Source organism: Sus scrofa, chromosome 17 (assembly GCF_000003025.6).
Source record: "Sus scrofa isolate TJ Tabasco breed Duroc chromosome 17, Sscrofa11.1, whole genome shotgun sequence".
Lineage (NCBI taxonomy): Eukaryota > Metazoa > Chordata > Mammalia > Artiodactyla > Suidae > Sus > Sus scrofa.
This window is the reverse complement of record NC_010459.5, coordinates 37,081,037-37,096,710: the sequence shown is the minus strand read 5'-3', so window position 1 is coordinate 37,096,710 and position 15,674 is coordinate 37,081,037. Positions and strand designations below refer to the sequence as shown.

Here is a 15,674-nt window from a genome sequence, read left to right as displayed (position 1 = left end):
ACAGATTTTTGATTTCTTAATTTTTATGGCCATGCCCATGGCAGCATGTGGACGTTCCCAGGCCAGGAATCAATCTTGCACCACAGCAGTAACCAGAGCCATAGCAGTGACAACACCAGATCCCTAATGAGCCACCAGGGAACTTCCTTATCAGATTTTTAAAAAATCACCTTAAAATTAACTTTATAATTACAGAAAAGCATTCAGTAAAACCCAATTTCTGGAGTTCCTGTCGCAGCTCAGCAGAAACGAAATCTGACTAGCATCCATGAGGACGAAGGTTCTATCCCTGGCCTTGCTCAGTGGGTTAAGGATCTGGCATTACTGTGAACTGTGGTATAGGTTGCAGACATGGCTCGGATCCTGCATTGCTGTGGCTGTGGTATAGACCAGCAGCTACAGCTCCAGTTTGACCCCTAGCCTTGGAACCTCCATATGCCACAGGTGCGGTCTTTAAAAAAAATAAATAAATAAATTTACACCCATGAATTTTAATAAAACTAGAAACAGAAGATCAATTCCTTAACTTAATAAAGGATCTCTTCTAAAACCCCATATACTCAGTGGTGAAATATTATAAGCATTGCCTTTCAACTCTGAAAGATAAAGGATGCCCAGTATCAATGCTTTTATTCAACATTTTCTCAAAAGTCAAGCCACTACAGCAGGACAGTTAACCAATGCTAATGGGCATAAGGATTGGAAAGAAAATTATCTTTTTGTACACACCAGATGACTTTCGATACAGAACAAAGAGACTCTATCACCCAATATTAGAATTAACATCCACGTTCAGCAAGGTTGCTAGATAAAAGTCCAATATTGCAAAAATTAATTATACTCCTATGTATCAACAATAAACAGTAATTTCAAAAATATATTTATGTACAACAAAAATTATAAACCACCTAGGAACAAACCTCATACAGTTATATAAAATCTTTTTTTTTTTTTTTCTTTTGTCTTTTCTAGGGCCGTACCTGCAGCATATAGAGATTCCCAGGCTAGGGGTCTAATCGGAGCTATAGCTGCTGTGAGTGACTGTTACACTGTGTTTTCTTATTTTGTACACTTGAAATATTTTCTAAGAAAAGAAAGATCACTAGCTGCAATGGGGAAACTGGTGAGAGAGAGATCATAATGCAGGAATAAATTACAAGGTTGTTATAGTGGGAGATGATTGTAGTTTTGGATAGGAGTAGCAATAGGAATGGAAAAATTGAGGTAGATTTCAATATTTAGTTAGAATAGACAGGACTGGTTGACTGATTAGATGTGGAGGATACGTCAGGATATCATCTGGAATTATCAACCAAAACAGAGGCCTCCAGAGAGAGAATGAGTATGTTGGAGGGGAGAGAAATAATGAGCTCAGTATTGGACACACTGCTTTCATGTGGCCTCTGAGATAGCCAAGTGGAAGTTTCTAGTTGATATAATTCAGAAGTTTGGAGTTGAACAGTATGGTCTAGAACTGTGAGTTGTCAATGAAAAAGTGAGGAAATTACAGCTATGAGAGGCTGAAAGGAAAAGATGTGATGTTTCAAAATACACTAAATTAAATTATGCTTTTTTGTTTGTTTGTTTGTTTGTTTGTTTTAGGGTCACACCTGTGGCATATGGAGGTTCCCAGGCTAGGGGTTAAATTGGAGCTGTAGCTGCTGGCCTATGCCATAGCCACAGCCACGCAACTCGAGATTTAAGCTGCATTTGTGACCTATACCACAGTTCACAGTAACACCAGATCCTTAACCTACAGAGCAAGGTCAGGGATCGAACCTGCATCCTCATGGGTGCTAGTCAGATTTGTTTCCACTGAGCCATGACAAGAACTCCAAATTATGTTTGATTTTTATCCTCTTAACTTTTACCTCATTTTCAGTGTTGTTTAAGAATAGACAGTGACTGGGAGTTCCCATTGTGGGTCAGTGTAGACTAGCAGCTGCAGCTCCAATTTGACCCTGAGTCTGGGATCTTCCACATGCTGCAAATTCGGCCTAAAAAGCAAAAAAAAAAAAAAAAAAAAAAAAAAAGAATACACAGTGACTATTATACACCAAATATTTGTTCATACTTTATTTCAGGTCCTCTTCTTCAGGCTACTAATCAGTTTCTTTGGATTAGTCATAAAGTCAAAGATTTATAAGATGTTTACAAGCGCCTTACTCTCACCATTTCTCATATTCTGCCATCTGTCCATACTGTTTCACAGAATCTTCTGCTTAGCATTTCTCTACGGATGTTTTCAGTTCCCAGTTCTCCAGCACCAGGCTCAGTTACCCATGTCCATCCTCTATCTACCAAAGCCCTTGTAGAACAATACCACTCACAGGGAAAATATGAATAAGGCAGAAAATGAGGACAGGGGGTTCTTGCTGTGGCACAATGGGACTGACGCCATGTCTGGAGTGCTGGGATGCAGGTTCAATCCCCAGCTGGGTACAGTGGGTCGTGGGATCTGGTATTGCTGCAGCTGCAGTGTAGGTGGCAACTGTGGCTCAGATCTGATCCCCTGGCCCAGGAACTCCATACGCTGTGGGGCAGCACCCCACTACACCAAAAAACCCCCAGAGTTCCCATTGAGGCTCAGTGGGTTAAGAACCTCATTAGTATCCATGAGGATGCAGGTTTGATCTCTGGCTTCGCTCAGTGGGTTAAGAATCTGGTGTTGTGGCAAGCTGCAGTGTAGGCTGCAGACAGGGCTCAGATCTGGTGTTGCTGTGGCTGTGGTGTAGGCTGGTAGCTGTAGCTCTGACTTGACCCCTAGCCTGGGAACTTCCATGTGCCACAGGTGAGGCCCTTAAAAAAAAAAAGGACAGAAAAAAACATGCTAAGAAAGATGTTACTTTCCTAGATTGGAATATGAAAAAAAGTATAGTTGATTTTTATGGAATTAATCTTTTTGGTATCTTAGTTTGGCTGTTATAACAAAGTATTACCAAAAATAACAAGTTATCAACAACTGGGTGGCTTCAGTAACAGATTTATTTTCTCAAAATTCTAGAAGCTAGATGTCTGAGAGGGTTGTTGTCAGGATTAGTTTCTTCTGAAGCCTGGCTTATAAGTAGCTGTCTTCCCCCTGTTTCTTCTCATGGTCTTCCCTTTGAAGATATCTATGTCTGAATTCTCTTCTTTTAAGGACACTAGTCATACTGTATTAAGGTCAGTCCTAATGACCTCATTTTAACTTGTTTACCATCTTAAAGACCCTACCTCCAAATTCAGTCACATTCAGAGGTATTGGGGATTTAGAACTTCAGTATACACAATTCGGTCCTATAATAGTGGGGTTGGGGAGGGATGAAAAAGGAATTTAGGTTAAGGAGGTTGTGCAGCTTCTCCTGAACTGAATTTTAGTATTCTATTTATTCAAAAACAGCTGAAAACCTATAAGGTATGCTACTGCTGAGGATAGAGCAGTACATAAAACAAAAGTAAATAAAACAATCTAAATGTCCATCGATAGATGAATAGATAAAGATGTGGTATGTAAACACACACACACACAATATACTACTCAGACATAAAAAAAGAATGGAACATGGATGGACCTAGAGATTATCATACTAAATCATAAAGAGAAAAACAAATACCATATAATATCACTTATATGTAGAATCTAAAATATGATACAAATGAACTTATTTATGAAACACAAAGACTCACAGACTTAGAAAACAAATTTAGGGTTACCAAAGGGGAAAGTGATGGAGGGATAAATTAGGAGTTTGGGATTAGCAGATATAAACTACTATATGTAAAACAGGTAAACAACAAGGTCCTACTGCACAGCACAGGGAACTATATCCAATTCTGTAGGGAACTATATATAAGCCCTCATGGAATAAAATATCAAAAAGGATATACATATATTTATATAACTTAATCACTTTGCTATACACCAGAAACTAACACAACTTTGTAAATCAACTATACTTCAATTTAAAAAATAAATAAATAAATAGAGGAGTTCCTTTGTGGCACAGCAGGTTAAGGATCCAGCACTGTCACTGCAACAGCCCAGGTAGCTGCTGTGGTGAGGGTTTGATTCCTGGTCTGGGAACTGCTATATGCTGCAGGCACAACTACAAAAAAGAAAAAAAGAAAATGAGCAGTACTATGTTAAGTCATCATGTGGTACACCTTAAACTTGGTGTTTAAGGTATGTTGATTATATTTCAATAAAAATGAAAAGAAATAAAAGAAAATACATTTTTTAAAAAAAGAAAGAAAATGAGCAATCAGGAAAATGAGAAAAAAAAAAAAAAAACAGAAGCCAAGTAAAGAGTATGATCTGCCAAAGTGTAGGCACTGTGAATTTCAAAATTAAATATACAAATATTCATATAGGAATACATTCTAGCTGTTTAGGTTATTATAGGGATCAGACCTATGATTAAGAAAGTCCCTTTCAGAACCAAATATTTTAAAACTTTGGCTTTTGCTGAAGTACCCACTGTGGTACAACAAGATTGGTGGTATCTCTTGAGCACTGGGATGCGGGTTCAATCCCTGGCCCAGCACAGTGGGGTTAAGGATCTGGTGTGTTGCAACTATACCTCGGAACTCTATATGCCACTGGGAGGTCAAAAAAGAAAAAACAAAACAAACAACAACAACAAACCAACTTTGGCTTTTGTAAAAACATCAACAAACCAGAATATAACTACAAAAAAGCTTAGAACAAATATAATAGTTGTAGCAAAGGATACAAAAGCATTTAAGAGACTGCATACAAATCTCACTCCAGAACTTAATTGGGACAAGTCAAGTACAATGGATAAAGTGTTTTAGGCTAGATAAAACAGATAAAATCTTTCTTCCTCTCCCAATTTAAGACTGTCTCTCTTACAAGAAACAGAATATATAGTAAAGATGAAAAGGCTAGTATGCAGCAAAAGATAAGAAGGGCAGTCTGACAAATGGCCCAAATTCCAAACCAGCTGGAGATTTAAGTCCTTGAGGAGTCAAATACAGGCTATTGTAGAAGAAAGATGTCTAGGCAGGAAACTAGATATGGCTTTGAATCCTGATTGTTCTGCCATTTTACTAGCTGTGGGACCTTGCACAAGTCACCAGAGCCCTGCTCCTCACCCATAACATGGAAGGAAGGGAAGTGCTGAAAGGCCAATAAAGTACAAACTAAGGGAGCGCTCTGTTACACTAATCTCCTATAAAATATTAGACAGCTATCCATCAGAAATGTATTAGCAATCATTATGCCATTGTATGTTGAAAGTAACTAAAGAGTCTCTTCCAATGCTAATGGTTTTAATATTTAAAGATATGTTCTAACTGCCTGCCAACATCAAAACCATATTGATAACCTTAATGCAAGTTAAAAGCAGCAGCAACACAGCTGACTTGATAATGTAAATAGGGAAAAGTGAAATATGGATTGTTGCTTCTCAGCTCCAACAAATGTTTATTTGGAATAATATAGTTATTCTATTCCAATTGCACACCATCTGTTTCAAGTCTCCATCAAGTTAATATTTCTCACATGAACAGAATGACTTATTACATTTGATTAGCATCTTGCCTTACGGTGAATGTTACCCCTACTATTAAATCTACTAATCTAAATCTCAACCTCTTAACATTGTGCAGCAATTACAGCTCTGGCCAAGTACATGCAGCCAAAGTGAGGTAACTCACTGTCGGACAATGAGCTAACTCTGGTCTTTTGGGTCAAATAAAATTCTTCTTAACATTTTTTTTTTTTTTTTTTCTGGAGACAGGGAGAAATGATAAATTTCTCACACAGATAGTTAACGACTTTCCTAAGATTCAAACCCAGGTGTCTCTGGTTCCACCTACTGATGCATCTATGCTACAGTTTCTCTGGGACACAAAACCTTCTAGAACACCAGTAAATCCTGAACAATACACCAGTAAACCCTAAAATATATCAGAAAGAGTTCCCATCTTAGCTCAGCCGTTAACAAGCCCGACTAGTATCCATGAGCATGTGGGTTCGATCCCTGGCCTTGCTCAGTGGATTAAGGATCTGGAATTGCCATGAGCTGTAGTGTAGGTCGCAGAAGCAGCTCAGATCCTGCACTGCTGTGGCTGTGGCTTAAGCCGGCAGCTGTAGCTTCAATTCGATCCCTAGCCTGGGAACCTCCAGATGCCATGGGTGCAGCCTTAAAAAGACTATCTATCTATCTATCTATCTATCTATCTATCTATCTATCTATCTATCTATCTATCTATATATCACAACATATTACTCACCCCATCTCCTCTGTTCTACTCTAGCTCAAGCCACTGTCACCTCTCACCTGTACTACTGCAACTGCCTCCTAACTATTCTTTCTGCTTCTGCTTTTGTCCCTTCCAATCCATTTGTAAGAGCTTAAGTGCTGATTTTTTAGATATTGTCACAGATCTATTTAAACTCCTCTAATGCCTTCCCATTACTCTTAGAATAAAATACAAAGTCTTAACCTTGGCTTAAATGCAATGATCTACTCAGGAGTTTCACTGTGGCTCAGCAGGTTAAGAATCCAACTAGTATCCATGAGGATATGGGTTCGAATTCTGACCTTGCTCAGTAGGTTAAAGGATCCGGCATTGTGTGAGCAGTGGTGTAGGTCACAGACTCAGCTCAGATCTGATTTGATGTGGCTGTGGTATTGGCTGGCAGCTGAAACCCCGATTCAACTGCTAGCCTGGAAATTTCCATATGCCACAGCTTTGGCCCTAAAAAGAAAAAAGGTCTAGCCAGCAGTTCTCAAAGAGTGGTCTAGAAACACTTGGAGGTTCTGGGGAGGTGGGGTGGTCAAAGCAACAATCATCATCATCATCATCATCAAAGGTTATCTGCCTTATTTACTCCTTTATGAGTATACAGTGGGTTTTTCCAGTAACGGCATGATGAATGACACCTTGAGAGTTCCTGTCGTGGTGCAGTGGTTAACGAATCCGACTAGGAAACGTAAGGTTTCAGGTTCGATCCCTGGCCTCGCTCAGTGGGTTAAGGATCCGGCGTTGCTGTGAGCTGTGGTATAGGTTGCAGACGCGGCTCGGATCCAGTGTTGCTGTGGCTCTGGCGTAGGCCGGCGGCTATAGTTCCGATTAGACCCCTAGCCTGGGAACCTCCATATGCCGTGGGAGCGGCCCTAGAAAAGGCAAAAAGACAAAAACAAAAACAAAAACACAAAAAAAACCAACAACTGTTAAAGAGCCACTCTTCTACTGCTTTGAAAAATACTTTTCAGGAGTTCCCGTTGTGGCGCAGTGGTTAACGAATCTGACTAGGAACCATGAGGTTGCAGGTTCAGTCCCTGCCCTTGCTCAGTGGGTTAAGGATCCGGCGTTACCGTGAGCTGTGGTGTAGGTTGCAGATGCGGCTCAGATCCCACGTTGCTGTGGCTCTGGCATAGGCCGGTGGCTACAGCTCTGATTCGACCCCTAGCCTGGGAACCTCCATATGCCGCGGGAGCGGCCCAGGAAATAGCAAAGAAGACAAAAAAAAAAAAAAAAACTGTTCATAAAGGTCTTCTTTATATTAACATGTAATAGGATTATTTAGAGGGAATTAATATTTTAAAAATCTACTCTAATTTCAGATGAGAGTGTGTACCTCCCATTAAAAAAAAAATTCTTTGGTGCAAAGATATCCTGAAACCAAAGAGTTTGAGAACTGCTGAGCTAGCCTATGCCTATCTGTCCAATCTCTTGTCCTACCTGTCTTGCCCTCCCTATGCATTGGCTATGCTGACCTCCTTTCTACTTCTCAAATACCCTGAGAACTCCCACTTCAGTGCCTTAGCTCAGGCTATTCCTTTGGCCTAGAACTGGTTTCCTCCAAGTTGTTGCATGGCTGACTCCTTATTCAGATGTCAGTCAGCACAGATGTCACTTCCTCAGAGGGAGCTTCCCTAAGTCACTCTCTAGTCTTCCGACCAGACCACCAAATAAGCATTATTTTCTTCATTGCACTTATTACCACTGTACCAGTCAAGAAAGTATATAGTTTGCTTGATTGATCCCATCTTTGGGGAGATAAAGGCCCTGTTCTATTTCTTTACCATACCCCTAGTACCTAGATAGGCATTATCTTCTCTCACATCTCATTTCCAATGAATCAGCACAACCTTGTCACTTCTATCTTTTCATACCCATCTTCAACCCTCTTTCTACTCAAGAGACACTGAGATTAGTCCCTCATTTCTCTAACTGAACTCTGAGATTCAACTTATACTGTACTTGATTTCAACAAGAATCCCTACTCTCTTGTATTTTGTTCCTCAAAGGGATGTTCACAGTTCTCAGCTGCTAAACTCTGACACTCACCAGCATCCACTCTCATCAACGGTCCTATATTCTAATTAGGAGGTTCTCCTCTAAGTCATGATCATTCTGTCTCCATTTCCTAGAAGTCCCTCCCCCTTCTCTAGATACATTTAAATCTTCTTGCTTTTGTTCCAATTTGTTGGTCCTGTTTCCATCTATTGTCACCATGCCTAGGACACTAACAAGCAAAAATAGTGGTTTGATAACCATTAGTTGATGAATGGGGGTAGGGGTTTGGGGGGGATGTAAAAGGTAATCACGCGACTTAGTTTTGTTGAAGCATGATGTTAACAGCACAAGTAGGAGTTGCCATTGTGGTTCAGTGGACTACGAACCCGACTAGCATCCATGAGGATTCAGGTTCAATCCCTGGTCTCGCTCAGTGGGTTGAGGATCCGCCATTGTCCCCAAGAGCTGTGGTGTAGGTTGCAGATGCAGCTCGGATCCCCCGTTGCTGTGGCTATGGCACAGGCTAGAAGCTACAGCTTTGATTCGACCTTCCATATGCTGCAGGTGTGGCCCTAAAAAGACAATAAATAAATAAATAAATAAATAAGTATAAGCAAGTTACATTTACTTTAATTCTAGGCCACAGACTGTTCTGTAAATCTTAAAGACTCATACTTTACTTGACACTAAGGAGACAAAGCAAGTACAAAGAGCTATATAATAAACCCATCAGTATCCCTTTAAAAAAAATCACTTCTCTGGAGGCCCCACAGTGGCTCAGTGGTAACGAACCCAACAAGTATCCATGAGGATGCAGGTTTGATCCCTTGCCTTGCTCAGTGGGTTAAGGGTGAGCTGGAGTGTAGGCTGCAGATGAGGTTCAGATCTGGCATTGCTGTGGCTGTGGCATAGGCCAGCAGCTACAGCTCTGATTGGACCTCTAGCCTGGGAACTTCCATGTGCCAAGGTGAAGCTCCAAGAAGACAAAAAAAAAAAAAAAAAAATCCAAAAAAAAACACAACAAATCCAAAAATACCTGTACTATTAATGTATCATCACACAATACTTAAAACATTATAATATAAAAAAGCTGAATGTCTATGTTTTTAAATTGCTGGGGATTATCACAGACTAATGCAGACACCAAATCTTTTGTTCATATAATTCTCTCCTCCATTGGCCTTTCCATCCCAAAGATGTTATATGCTTGTACAATGCAAAGGTATATGTACCCAGTCCCAGTTTTCAAATAGTTAAAGTAACCACCACCAAAAAAAGAAGAAAAAAGAAAAAAAGAGAGAGTGAGCGAGCGAGCGAGAGAAAAGAAAAAAACAAGCTCTAGATTCAGACAGATCAGGATCCAAATTGAGGCTCTGCTACTTTTCTAAGTCTTTTGATAGTAGGAATAGTTCCTTCTGAAAAGTCTGTTTCCTTGTTTATAAAATGCAGTCAATACTGTCCGGCTGCTAGGGCTGCTGTTGACAATCAAATGAATTAAAAAAAAGAAAAACTTAGCACAAACCCCATGCCTCAGACACCAAGTCATCTATTTTTCTTTGAAAGAAATCTGGACAATGATGACCTAACACTGTTTGGGCTGAGTAACTAAGAGGAGGATGGTTTTGGTTTATTGTTGTTTTTCAGAAGATAAGCTCAAAATAAAGAGAATTCACATAACTGATCGTTTTATGGGCCCAAACCTTTGAAAAATGTAGTAATAAGATGAACATGTAAACAAGGTGCTTTTATTACAATGTACCTGGTGGAAGCGGTATCAGATTAATATCCCCACAAGGCAAAGACTAAAGAAGGTGAGTTTTTCCTTCCTTCCTTCCTTCAGTTTAATCAAAAGCTTTTTATAAGGGGAAGTGACCTCTTTACAGAATTTTTTTTCCTTTAAGCTCCTTAATGTTAAACCATCCCTGCATTATGGAATCACCTTATTTGACCAGGGAATACTACTCTTAAATACAGTGTTATTCTTTATAATAAACCAAAGAATAACAAAGATAATGTAGTATAAGTCTTTCAATTAGGTCAGCAAGAAATGAAGGAGCAAAAAAGAAATAAGAGCTGACTGGCAAAGGTAATTTTTAAAAATATATGTATATTTGTTTATTTACATCTAGATTTCTATTGAAACTACAGACAATATTTCAAAATGACCACTTTCCCTTCTATAAATTTATCATTTTAATTAACACAAGCAATGTTAAAACACAGACCAACAATGCTTATTTTTTATTTTATTTTATTTTATTTTTGTCTTTTTAGGGCCACACCTGCGGCATATGGAAGTTCCCAGGCTGGGGGTCAAATCTGAGCTATAATTGCCGGCCTACACCACAGTCACAGCAACACAGGATCGTCTTTGACCTAAACTACAGCTCATGGCAATGCCAGATCCTTAACCCACTGAGCAAGGCCAGGGATTGAAACTGCATCCTCATGGATGCTAGTCAGATTCATTTCCACTGAGCCACAACAGGAACTCCCATTACTTATTTTATTTTATTTTATTATTACTCAATGAATTTATTACATTTATAGTTGTTCCCATTGCTTATTTTAAATTGAAATATCAACAACAAAAAAATAGCTATGTCTATATGTCTACAATGAATTCTAAGTTTCAATTTTCCCTTTTAATGGGAAGACCATTTTAATGATTCACTCAAAATCCTTAACTTCATAATCATCAAAATTTCTAATGTAATTTAAACTATGAATGAAACAATGTTTGGAACAAACGGTCCCCATGTGAGCATCTGCCTCTCATTTGCCTTGGGACAGAAATATGAGTTAAGATTAATGGCTTTAAATGCTGAAACAGCCAGGACAGAACAAGTTAAAATGAACTACATGTAAAATAATTCACTTTTTGGTCTTGGAAACATTCAAGATGTTTTCCATACGGATCCACTTAAGAGAATGTAATTAAAACTAATTTCAGGAGTTCTCATCAGGGCACAGGGGAAACAAATCCGACTAGTAACCATGAGGTTTTCGGGTTTGATCCCTGGCCTCACTCAGTGGGTTAAGGATCCGGCGTTGCTGTGAGCTGTGGTATAGGTCGTGGACAAGGCTCGGATCTGGTGTTGCTATGGCTGTGGTATATATAGGCCGGCAGCTGTAGCTCTGATTTGACCCCTAGGCTGGGAACCTCCATATGCCTCGAGTGTGACCCTAAAAAGCAAAAACAAAACAAAACAAACCCAAAACTAATTTCAATCAACAAAGGCAAAGAGTTATTACATTTTAGCAGTGAAGTGTAGATTTAGGTAGAGACAATTCTAGGAGACTGTCCTACATACTTTTAGAAAGCTAGCAATCAAGTAAGCACACAGCTTCCAAACTAAGACAATCTTGAATTTGTGCCCTAATTATAAATCTTCTACGGAAAATAAAAATTAAAACTCAAAATACATACCTCTGTGGGGTTAGGATTTTTTCCCGATTAGAGCTGTTTTTCTATTCTTCCTTCTCTATATTTCTATGGCAATATACTTTTGATTCCTATAGCAAAGTACTTTTAATTTTAGAAATTCTTGATTATGAAAGACATCAAGTTTTTTTTTTTTTTGTCTTTTTGCCTTTTTCTAGGGCTGTTCCCATGGCATATGGAGGTTCCCAGGCTAGGGGTCTAATTGGAGCTGTAGCCACCAGCCTACACCAGAGCCACAGCAACGCGGGATCCGAGCCGCGTCTGCAACCTACACCACAGCTCACGGCAACGCCGGATCCTTAACCCACTGAGCAAGGCCAGGGGTCGAACCTACAACCTCATGGTTCCTAGTCGGATTCGTTAACCACTGTGCCACGACGGGAACTCCGAAAGAGCTCAAAATTTTATCTATTTTGAATTCATGCCCAGTGCAAGAATCTACTGTAAAATACAAACAAATTGTATGATCCAGTCTCTGCTTAAAACCTTCAGAGAAAGATATGATGATCAGATTCCAGTTTTGGGCAAAGAACCAACACCAAAAGGAACCTCAGTTTACTCATCTCTAAAATAAGGGATCAAAATAATAATAATTAGTTGTGAATGTTGATAGGATTACATGAGCATATACCCGGCAGCTGTTTTGCACAATGTAAAGTACCATACTCCCTAATTAGCTACTCTTTTAGGGAAGTGGGGCAAATGATCAAATAGGGACTGATGTGCAAAGAATCGTATTAAACCTATAATTCAACAATTAACCATGAAGAATAATCATGCTTTTCTTCTAAAGTTAACTTTCAATTTACCATGACCAAGGTTTTAATATCAATTTCTCCACATTTCCTCATCCAGCCCTCCATCAGTCTGCCAAAGGGTAACAAAATGGGACAGTGAATTTTGGGACAATATACTAATGTATTTCCAGTTCAAACTGTAAGGCTTTCTGGACTATCTATATGCTTGTTACCTTCCATTAGTTCCAGTATTTAAAAGTAACAACATTCAGAGTCCTCATTGTGACTCAGCAGTAATGAACCTGATTAGTATTCATGAGGACTCGGGTTCAATCCCTGGCCTTGCTCAGTGGGTTAAGGATCTGGTGCTGTCACTAAAGTGGCTTGGGTTGCTACTGTGCTGCAGATTCAATCCCTGGTGTGGGAACTTATGCATGCTGCTGTGCATCCAAAAAAGAAAAAAGGAGTTCCTGTTGTGGTGCAGCAGAAACAAATCTGACTAGTATCCATGAGGATCCCTGGCCTCACTCAGTAGGTTAAGGATCCGGTGTTGCCATGAGCTAAGGTGCAGGTCGCAGACATGGTTCAAATCCCACATTGCTGTGGCTGTGGTGTAGGCCAGAGGCTACAGCTTTGACTCGACCGCTACCCTGGGAACTTCCATATGCCGCAAGGGCAGCCCTAAAATGCAAAAAAGAAAAGGAAAAGAAAAAAATACATATGGTCATAGGGTGGAAAGGAACATGAAAGTGAAATAGAGCATATGGTGTGGATAACAGGTAAATACCAATTTTCTTGAGTCTTTTTAGAACATTGCTTATAAAATACTTTCACTTGCTCTCTCACTAGATTTCCTTTTATACGGAAGTTGTTAAGACACCCACTGGGCTGCCAAGTATTCCTAACATATTAAGCTTCCTTTACACACAAGCAGTATGATATAGTTACAGTGACCTCATTTTTGAAATAAATACTTTGACAAGTTAAGGTAAGGGAACAATGGGACAGATCACTTGAAATAGGAAGCATGATAGAAAAGCCAAGATCCAAAAATCAGAAACCCTAGTTCCTACCTAGTCACCCTCCAGCTGAGCAGCATAGATGGGTAAAAACATGCTTTTAATTTAAACCGACTGCCCTAGGTTATAATCCTAGTAACTTGGTTGTATGACCAAAGGCACGTCAGTTAACCTGTCAAAACTGTGAGTTTACAGTATATCATTTTTTGGGGTGTTTGGGGGTGCCGCACCTGTGGCATGAAGAAGTTCTGGGGCCAGGGATCAAAACCAAGTCAAGCAGTGACCTGAGCTACAGCAGTGACAATGATGGATCCTTAACCTGCAGAGCCACTGGAGAACTCCCAGCATATCATTTTTTTGTTATATAGCAAATGCTTAAACAAATAAGCACACCTACAACAGCAGTCTACTATCTATGTAAAATAGGCAATTAAGTCCACCTCTCCAATCCATTTGGTCATCAGGAAATGAAGTTAATAATCCTGCTCTAAATTACAAACCATTTCACAAAACATACCAACATCATCCACTATTACTGTTGTTACTACCTCTATCTAAAGCTCCTACCAAGAAGTGAGGTGAAGAAGCTGGATAGAGTTTACTTAATGGGCTGAGAAGAAATCTTCTAATCCAAAAATGTTACTTAAATCCTAACAACAAAACAAACAGTATATAGTCAAAAATGGATAGATAGCAAATCCACAACCAAATACATGGTATGGTTGTAAAAGAGGGGTACAGGAGAGTGCTTACAGCAGTTTGAGACAGTTGTCCTCTGGTAGTACAAATACTAGAAATGGAGTTTCCACTGTGGTACAGTGGGTTAAGAACCTGAGCACAATGGCTCAGGTGGCTGTGGAGGTATAGGTTTTATACACACCTGGAACAGTGGGTTAAAGGATTCAGTGTTGTCACAGCTGCGGGTAGGTCACAGCTGTGGCTTGGATTCAGTCCACAGCCCAGGAACTTCCATATGCCATGGATGCCCATAAAAGAAAGTACTAAAAATGAGTGGATACTACAGTAGAACTCTCTGCAGAAAGAATACATCTGATGAAATGGCTTCAAACTGAATTTCTGATAGAGACTTGGTTACCACCTAAATCCAAACAAGGTGACTTAGGCCTTAAATATATCCCACCATGATTTATCATTTAATTTCTACAAATAACTCATTCTCAATTGTATACAATTTTATTCTTTTTAGAAACAAGGCAATTTAAAAATATTTACTATGGTTTACTTCACATAAAATACAAAGACATCATATAATCAGACTCCACTCAAAAGAAGAAACATCCTAAAACCTCATAAAATATTATATTCAAGTTACAGGTTCATAAAAATAGTTACATCTCCCCAAATAAGGTTTACAAAATTAGTTGAAGAATTTTAAGATAGAAAGCCATCTAGGTTGTCTATCCAGACAAAGAAAATGAGACCCAGACATGATTATGGGGCTTGGGATCTGGCCCTGGGAAAAGGCCCATTATCTAGTGGCCAGAATAACTTTACTACTGACTAAACTGAAACAAGTGACTTTTCAAATTAGTACAATAGTGTTCCTATATAAAGGATTGGTAAATGGCAACACAATTTAATATGTGATAAAAACAATTCACATTCTGGGTCTACTTCTCCACTGAAGTAATGACAACATAGAAAAGGCCTTGATAGAATGTTAAGGGAAAGAGGATATATATATTCACGGAAAGCATACACATATATAAAAAAACATACATATTAACAGGCAAAAACTGGAAGGAAATGTGGAAAAAAACAGTGTTTTTAATAAAAGGTAGTTCTGGAGTTCCTCTTGTGGCACAGCAGAAACGAATCCGACTGGTATCCATGAGGATGTGGGTTTGATCCCTGATCTTGCTCAGTGAGTCAGGGATCCTGCGTTGCTGTGGCTGTGATGTAGGTGGGCAGCTGTAGCTCCAATTGAATCCCTAGCCTGGGAACATCCATATGCAGCGACAGTGGCCCTAAAAATAAATAAAATAAAATAAATAAATAAATAAATAAAACAAAATAAAATAAAATGTAGTACTGCTATTCCTAAAGCAAGAAACTTCCAAAGTTCTCTTTGGTGCATGGAGTTAAAGATCTGGTATTGTCACTGTAGCGGCTTGGATTTGAGCCCTTGCCCGGGAACTTTCGTGTGCCATGGTGTGGCAAAACAAAAACGAACAAACCAAAAAACCCCCCAAAAAATCCAAC

General features: G+C 39.2%; 1 protein-coding gene across 8 annotated transcripts in view; it reads right to left on the bottom strand.

Moving 5' to 3' along the window:
• Positions 1-15,674, bottom strand: part of CBFA2T2 (CBFA2/RUNX1 translocation partner 2) — a 160,316-nt gene that overhangs the window by 53,680 nt on the left and 90,962 nt on the right. Inside the window, exon 1 of one of the 8 annotated variants that reach the window (XM_005672844.3) lies at positions 8,637-9,060. The exons of 6 other annotated variants lie outside the window; for them this stretch is intronic. The gene's annotated coding sequence lies outside the window, so the exon portion shown is untranslated. Of the gene's footprint in view, positions 1-8,636; positions 9,061-15,674 lie in introns of those variants that run through there. One more of the 8 variants, XM_005672845.3, reaches the window with a different exon arrangement.